Source organism: Dermochelys coriacea, chromosome 9, assembly GCF_009764565.3.
Source record: "Dermochelys coriacea isolate rDerCor1 chromosome 9, rDerCor1.pri.v4, whole genome shotgun sequence".
Classification (NCBI taxonomy): domain Eukaryota; kingdom Metazoa; phylum Chordata; order Testudines; family Dermochelyidae; genus Dermochelys; species Dermochelys coriacea.
This window is the reverse complement of record NC_050076.1, coordinates 104,662,469-104,670,879: the sequence shown is the minus strand read 5'-3', so window position 1 is coordinate 104,670,879 and position 8,411 is coordinate 104,662,469. Positions and strand designations below refer to the sequence as shown.

Sequence of the window (8,411 nt, the reverse complement as noted above, 5' to 3'; positions counted from 1 at the left end):
GTGCTTCAGCAGAGCTGGGACCTTTATACTGGCCCTCCCCTGCTGCAGGAGGCCAGCCCTCAGAATCGACCAGGGAGTGGGGCTGACGCCATCCAGCCTTGCTCCCCTTCCAGGTAAACAGCTTTAGGTGTGCCCAGCTGGGCCACTTGGCTGCCAGCCCTGCCCTTCTGCAGGATCCTTACCCTGGGCCCGGTAGATGGGCCCACACCCACTGAATGCCACAGCCCTTCCCTGGTCAGCCATTAGCCACGTGCCCCCCGCCTCATGCCAGGGCAGCTGCAGCAGAACTAACTGCTGAGCTTGGACTGCTCAGGCAGGGGAGAGCCCAGAGCTGGCAGTGCCAGGCCCACCCATAGGGGAGCTTGGGAGGGCCTGGACCCGACTCCAGCTGGGGGCTGCAGAAGTCCGAGTTTTCCTGCAGGGACCCCTAGCCTGTGAACCTCTCCTGTCTCCACATGTCAATGGCTGGTGGGGTCCCCATCGCCGGCACTCAGTGCCTCAACCCAGGCCTCCCAGCTTCCCTGGGACACTGAATTTCAACAAGTCCAACCCTGCTGTGGGCAGCTGCAAAGGCAAATACAGGCTGTAACCGATTAACTCAGACACTGGGGCCTGCACCCAGCTCCAAGGTCTCTGCAGCGAACACAGAGCCAAAACTAGCGTATGCAATCCCTGGCATGTGGTGACCCCGGACCCTGGCTCCTGCTTGGCCCAGGAGGGAACAGCAAGAAATGTAGCTTCCAAATTTGGCACTAATCTTCATCTCAGCTCGGAGGACTGGCACCAAGCTAGGGCCCTCTGCTCCTGGGGCAGCTGGACTCTCCCCTATCCACCTCCAGCACAGCCAAGGACCCAGCTCCCAGCCTTCAGGCAACATGACTTGCGGGGGACAACTTGGTGTGGGGCAGGAGAGGGTTGGGAAGGATGAGGTGGCAGGAGAAGCTGGGGGGCTGTGGGTGTTGGTTTGAGAGTGCTGTGTGGGCCTCATTGGGAGTGACTGTGTTAGAGTTGGTTTGGAAGGGCAGTTGGGTAGGAGAGCTATGGGGCTGGTTAGGTGTGGGGGTAGTTTGAAGTGGTGTGTGTGTTAGGAGGATCTGTATTAGGTAGGGTTGTTAGGGCTGTTGGTGGGTTGTTAGAACTGAGGAGTCATGTTGGGTGTGCTGTGGGGGCAGTAGGTTGTTTAGGTTGGGAGGGCTGTCGGGGGGGTGCTGTCCGGGGGGGCAGTATCAGGATCTGTGTCTGAGGGGGTGGGGGACTGGGGGGAGTCAGGTGAGGCTGGGTGGGGAGCTGTCTTAGGGGGCTGTATCAGGGACATTGGGCGGCTGGGTGTGGAGCTGTGTCTGAGGGGGCTGGGGGGTCAAGTGCGGGGGTTAGTGTTAGGAGAAGATGGTGGGTTGGATTAGCTGGGGGGGCAGTTGGCTAGGAAGGCTGGCCCAGTGGGTAGGGCACAAGCCTGGGCAAAGTCCTAGGTTCAGTTCCTCACTGGACCACACTCATCCTATGGAGCTTGGGCATGTCCCACAGGGGACATGTGCGCTGCAATCAGACACCTGCTGACCTAGGCTTGTGGGACGAGCACTAAGGGGCTGTTGAACTGGGGTGTGGATGCTTGGGCTTGTCCTGGAGCCTAGGCTCTAGGATCCTAAGAGGTGAGGGGTCCCAGAGCCAGGCTGCAGCCTGAGCCCCCAGGACAATTAAACAGCCCCATAGCCCTGGAAGAGCCCCCCCGCCCGCCCACGCACTCACACGCACAGGGGAGTGAAGCAGGGCAGAGGATCAGGTCCTGCCAAGGGGTGGCTGCCAGCAGCATTATCTCCTGGCTCAGCGCTTGCCTCTGCCCATAGGAAGGGAAGGGCCTGGAGCAAAGTATAAGCCAAACAATGAGCACAGATTACGAAGCTGAGCTCTGCAGGGAATGCCCAGCTTCTGCCAGCAGGGGGTATGTTGGAAGTGGGGCAGGTCCCTGGCTGTGGGGGAGCTCCCACCTACTCTGGCCTCTCCCAGCAGGGGGCGCTGTGGGGGGCAGAGCAGGGGAACTGTCTGTGGGGGGAGCTCCCAGCTGCTCCGGCCTCTCCCAGCAGGGGGCGCTGTGGGGGGCAAGGCAGGGTGTAGAACTGATCAATGAGATTGTTTTTAATTGTTCATTTTATTAATATAACTTCATAAGCAAAGTTTTATGAATGAAACAACATTCATTCATAAAACCGGTTTCCCCAATAACTGGCTAATGGAGTTTCACTTTCAATCCAATTGCTGCTTAAATCGCTGAAACTTACACTGTTTCAACATTAAGAAAAGGGGTACTTGTGGCACCTTAGAGACTAACAAATTTATTTGAACATAAGATGTAGCTCAGGAAAAATTTGTTAGTCTCTAAAGTGCCACAAGTCCTCCTTTTCTTTTTGCGGATACAGACTAACACGGTTGCTACTCTGAAACCTGTTTCAACATTGTAACTTCTGCTCACTGTTTGCCATTCCTTACACTTGTCCATATTGTAACTCAAACTCCATTTTAACTTGTCCCAAACTTCATTTTAAAATGCTCACTTCATTTTGTAAAAGCTTGCTGCAACCTTCATTTTTGCAAAACCCTGCTTTAATCTTATTAGTGCAGCTTTCAGAGTAGCAGCCATGTTACTCTGTATTTGCAAAAAGAAAAGGAGGACTTGTGGCACCTTAGAGACTAACAAATTTTTCCTGAGCTACAGCTTATGCTCAAATAAATTTGTTAGTCTCTAAGGTGCCACAAGTACCCTTTTTCTTTTTGCTTATTAGTGTAGTTTAGGTGTGTGAATGAGGTATGTATGGATGATGGAATCAACTTCCAGCCCCAGCCTGTCCTGATGAAATAAAGTGTAAACACCCAATGGCTGAAGATGCAGACAACAGCCCTGACAAAGTAAGAAGAGTCCACCCTCAAAAGAAAAGATCAAAAGTACAATTGAAGAAACATCAAAGCCAGGTCATAGGCTGAAAGTCACGTCTGCAATTGATGGGTGATCATTCACATCGGACCCAGAGGCAGAGTGACACAGCAAGACCTATAGACTCTGGATTCAAACTAAAGCCAACAAAAAGGATGGGTGAGATGGAAGACTTTGAAGGGTAACATTCTGCTGCCAACATGGAAGGGCATCAGTGCATACCCAACAGAGACCCACCTCTTCCTTGTGCCTGGCTTTCCTGGCCAGTTAGCCGCCACAAGCTGCGAACCCAAGCCACGAACTCAGGCTACACTCAGGACTTGTAACTATACAGCAGCTGCAGAACCTGTGTGTGAATGAAATAGCTATAACTGACTGGCTAATGAATGCATCCGATGAAGTGAGCTGTAGCTCACGAAAGCTTACGCTCAAATAAATTTGTTAGTCTCTAAGGTGCCAAAAGGACTCCTTTTCTTTCTGACTGCCTACTATGATTCTTTTTGTATTCACAATAAATGTGACATTTTATCTTATCCCCTTTAATAAGATCTTGCTGGTTTTTATTTTATTGGTATAACAAGGGCCCTGGCTATGGGGGGAGGCCCTGGCTGCTCTGGCCTCTCCTCGCAAGGGGCACTGTGGGGGGGCAGGGCAGGGCCCTGGCTGTGTGGGGAGCTCCCGGCTGCTCTGGCCTCTCCCAACAGGGGGCGCGGTCAGGGGGGCGGGGCAGGGCCCTGGCTGTAGGGGGAAGCTCCCGGCATCTCCCAGCAGGGGAGCTGGTTGTGGCTCACAGCGTAAGCAGGGCAGTGGCTAGTGGGAGTGGGGCAGGCTGAGTTGCCGGGCTGGGCAGGGCCTGGGGGCGGTGGCCGGTATAAAACTAGCTGAGTCAGCTAGATGCAGCCTGTGGCTGGTGCGCTACACCCTCCCTCCACCCCATCTGTGCCCCCCAGCTACCATCTATCCTCACTCTCTTGCCTGACCCCCTGAATACAAGGGTGGGGTGTAGAGCTAGCCTAGCAGTGGGTGGAAGGGGACAGGGGCTGGCATAGCTGGGATGCGGGGGTCAGGAGCCTGTTCCCACTGTAGTTAGAAATGCAGGCACAGCTTCCCCCCCACCCTCGGCCTTGGGAAGCCCTTAGTATGACTGGGGGGGGGGCACAGTTTGGGCTGCACGCTCAGAGGGCAAGGGGCTCTTCCTGCCAGGCCTTGGCTGGCTCAAGCCCACAGCCAGAGTCTGCTCCCCTCCACCAGCCTGGGGAAGCAGGCGACTCCATCTGCAGCCCACTCAGATGTTGTGACCCCTTCCCCATCCAGGCACTCAGCTGCCGGGGCCAGCCTGGCCCAAGCTGGGGGAGGTGCAGCCAGCGGGCTTGAGCACAGCAGCCTTTATTCACACTGCAGCAGCCGTCAGTCCGTCCATCCGGTGAGCCATCCCGTGGGGCAGGTGCCCTCAGCTTCGCCCTGCCGCTCCCTCCGGCCGTCCATCGCAGCTTGGCTGGGTGCAGAGCACATGTCTCTGCCACACTGAGATTAACTCTGTGAGGGAGGGGGAGACAGTGAGGGTGGGGGCAGATCCTGCCAAGGGAGGGAGACATGCTGGGCCTGCCAGCCCCATAGCATCCTGTAACCAGCTGCCACCCTAGGCTGGGGGGCAGGAGCCCCTTGTCCCCTGGCACAGGGCTGAGCCCCACTGCCTCCCAGGGAAGCTCAGCTCTCCCTGCCCCCCCCCCCCCCGGGTCTCCATCAGGCCAGCTCCTTTTGGGGAGAAGGTATAAGATGCAGACGGCACCAGAAATTGGCGGGGGGTGGGGGAAGAGGAGAGAGGCCCCCAACCCTGCAGTCCCAGGCCTCTGCATGTGAGGGGCAGGCTGCTGGCCAGAGTCCTTACAGGGGTAGAGACTCAGCATTTCAGATGCACCTGGCCCCTGCACTGCAAGCTGCTCCCGGCACCCTAGCAGTCTGCCTGTGCCCCACCTGGGGGCACCCCCAGAGGGCAGGGCGAGTTGCACGGCTCCCCTAGCCCTGACCAGGGGCCTTCAGGCAGAGCCATTAGTGCCAGCTGCTACCCCGGCCGTGGCCCTCGGGTGCAGGGCTGCTATGTCCCTACTCACCAGAGATGCCCTAGAGACCAGGAGGTGAGTAGGTTCGAGGCCCGCAGCTGGCCAGGCGCAGCCATAAGGCCCAGGACAGGCTCAGGAGAGTCCTCGCTGCTGCTCTGCCCGTCCCTGCTGAGAGCTCTGCCCGCTGGCTGCCCTGCCTGCTGCCAGCCCACCAAGGCCAGGAACAGCAGGAGCCCTGACACAGGGTTCAGGATGGCCTGGAGGAAGGAGGGGGTGTCAGTGAGGGGGTGGGCGCAAGCGGAACCCCAGTGCAACTGTGCCTGACACCAACAGCAAGCCCCCACTCCCCAACGTGTGGTGTTCCCCATCAGCTGAGCATGGCCTTGCAGCCTCTTGCCCTACTGGCTTCACCACACAGGACCCCCATTCCTGCTGCCCCCCTCCCTTCATAGGGCACTCCTCACCCACTATCCCCATCCCTTCACAGGGCACCCCTCCCCCACAACCCCCTCCCTTCATGGGGCACCCCACCCCCACTGCCCCCATATGTGACCCCAGGGCACCCCCATCTCCACTGCCCCCCTGTGAGCACCCCCCCCCGCCCTCTCCCACCACAATGATTCAGGAGGTTTGGATGGCCACATGCAGCAGCCGCAAGGTCTCCATGCGCCATGCAGGCTCCAGCAGGAGTAGCCCATCATTCACCACCTTCCCTAGCCAGCTGTGGGGAGCAGAGATGGGGCTGTGCTGACTGGTTGGGGGAAGGCTACAGCAGCCACCCCTCCCCCCGAGTGGGCAGCCCCCCCAGCATCCAGCAGGGGTGCTATAGGCAGCAAGGCAGAGCGCTGGCTGGCGTGCGGGGGGCATTACCAGGCACTGGGGCAGAACACTGGGGGGGGGCAGAGTGCTGGCTGGGGGTGGGGCGGAAGTGGGGCATTACCACACACTGGGGCAGAGCACTCGCTCACTGGCTGGTGCGGGGGGGAGGGGCATTACCAGGCAGTGAAGGTGACAGTGATGCTGGTGAATCTCCCCCTAAGCTGCTGCTCCTGGAGCCGCTCACTAGCTGTGTACCTGCCCATCTGCCTCCTCAGCAGGGCTGCGGCTACAGGAGAGATGCCTTTAGCCCCCTGCTCAGCCCGAGCCCAACCCATTTTCTGCTCCTGGGCCAGTGTTCCCGGGGGGGGGGCCCTGGGGCAGGGCGTGGATCTGGCTCACCTGCACAGATGGCCCTGGAGAGAAGCAGCGGGTTCACCAGCAGGACCAGAGAGAGGGGCACATAAGCAGCAGTGTAGTGAGCCACAGCCAGGGCCTGCGCCAGTGGGTGCTGCGAATCACACCTGGGGGAGAAGGGGCTATGAGCCTGTGACAGGGCAGGGGCTATGGCTTACCTGGCACTGGCAGGGGACAGGAGCTGCTGGACACCCCACAGGCACTGGGTGCTGGACTGGCCCCAGCATAAGAGGCAGTAGGGAGTCAAGGACCTGAGCAAAGCAAGAGGAGAGTGGTTGGCCAGGCCCTCTGACAGCACAGCTCCTGGAGCCCAGTGCCAGCCCCCGCCGGGGCCAGGGCCCCTGCAGCCAGGCCTGGCTGCTGATCACACAGGCCCAAGCTGAAGTAGGGTGGTCTGAGCACAAAGCACTGTAGGACATGGGACTGAGTGGGGTGGGAAATGGAGTCACCGGGGGCACCTGCTTGGCCTCCGAGCAGAGATGCGGAGGGGCCTCATCCTCAGAGGATGGGGAGGGAATAACAGGATGGGGCGGGGAGGAGCCGATGTCTCCCCAAAGGGCCCGGGAGTGCAAGGGAAGGCACATGGCCCCACCTGCGGCCTGCAGGTCTCCGCAGCAGCTGAGCGGCCTCCAGCACATAGCAGAACAAGGCCCAAAAGTGAGCAGTGTAGAAGTACTTCACCCACATCTGAGGGGCGAGAGGAGATGTGAAAGGGATGTGCCCTGCCCCGCTACCCCCAAGCCGGCGGGTCCCCCACCTGCAAGGGAGCCAGAGACCTCCCTGTGCCCCACACAGCTCTGCCATCCACCCACTATTCCAGCCCTTCTCCCCTTTGCCAAGGCCCCCACCACCACCCAGCCCCAGTGCCTCCCCCATCCCACTACCCAGCCCACCCAAATACTGCCCCCAGCCCCAGCACACCACCTAGTCCTTCCAGCGCACCACCCAGCCCCACCGACACAGCACCTCCCCCAGCTGATACTGCCCCCCAGACACAGTGCCTTCCTCAGCCCCAGCACACCACCTAGCCCCCCAGATACTGCTCCCCATCACCCCCCCATACTGTCCCCCAGCCCCAGCACCCCCCAGCCTCCTCAGACACAGCACCTCCCCCATCAGAAACTGCCCCCCCAGCCCCAGTACACCCCCCACCCAGTCTCCCCAAAACACCACCCAGGGCTCATGCTACATACCACAGCCACAGGGCAGAGCGGCCCAGTGAAGCCTGCCGTCCCATTTGCTGGAGGCTCACCTGCAGTGCCGGGGGGGTAGGGGGGGGGTCTGCTAGCCACAGCAGGGAGCAGCTCAGGATCCCTGGTGGAAGGAGGAACACAGGGGAGCTGGTGACAGCAAGCTTGGTAAGGGGGCTCGGTGCAGCTGGGAAGTCACCTGCTCTCCCCTGCTGTGCCCAGACAGCTGCTGGCAGTAATGGCAACTATCCCCCTGGCAGCGTGGAGCTTGGGCTCTGAGCCTCTGCCAGCCACCTTGCCACAGTTCTGGCGGTGCCCAGCCAGGCCCAGCGCAGCCTGGCCCAGGCACACCCCACTCCACACCTGCAGGGAAAGCACCACACCAGACGGGTAGCGAGACTTTAGCAGCAGAACTGCTGGAGCTACAGAGAAGCCATAGTGGGAGAGAGGCTGAGCCAAGCCATACTCTCTGCAAAAGGGATTCCCGGGGAACCTGGGATCAGCTGGCCACCAGGGCAGAGAAATAGCCAGGCAGCAAGTAATGAGCAGCCTGGCCTGGGCCTGAGAGATCCTAGGGGAAGAAGGGCGGGGCTGCAGAGTTTAAAGGGGTATGGGAGCTAAGCCTGGGGGCTTGCCCTGGTGTGTGGCTCCAGGGGAGAGGCTGGGTAAGGCAGCTAGCTAGCTGTTTTTCTGTTGGGTGCTATGTGGAGTGGCTGGTCTCCCTGCCCCTGCTAGGTCCAGCAGTGCTCAGGGTGCTCAGCCCCATGGGCAGGGGCTGGGGGGTTGCTGGGAGCACTTCCCTGCTCACCTCTCCATTAGGTGTGAGCTGTGTGTCCTGCAGACAGGCTGCTCACAGAAAGGAGACTTCCCCAGAGTCCTGACTGGCTTCATAGGGAGCAGTTCCAGAGCATCGCCTGGGGACTCCGTGACAACTGGTGGCAGAAGTGGGATGTACTGCACCCCAGGGATGGCGCTTCCTGCAGTAAGTGACTTGGGAGCAGT

General features: G+C 59.7%; 1 pseudogene; it reads right to left on the bottom strand.

Moving 5' to 3' along the window:
- Positions 1–4,154: 4,154 nt before the first annotated feature.
- Positions 4,155–7,846, bottom strand: LOC119860882 (annotated as a pseudogene).
- Positions 7,847–8,411: the final 565 nt, after the last annotated feature.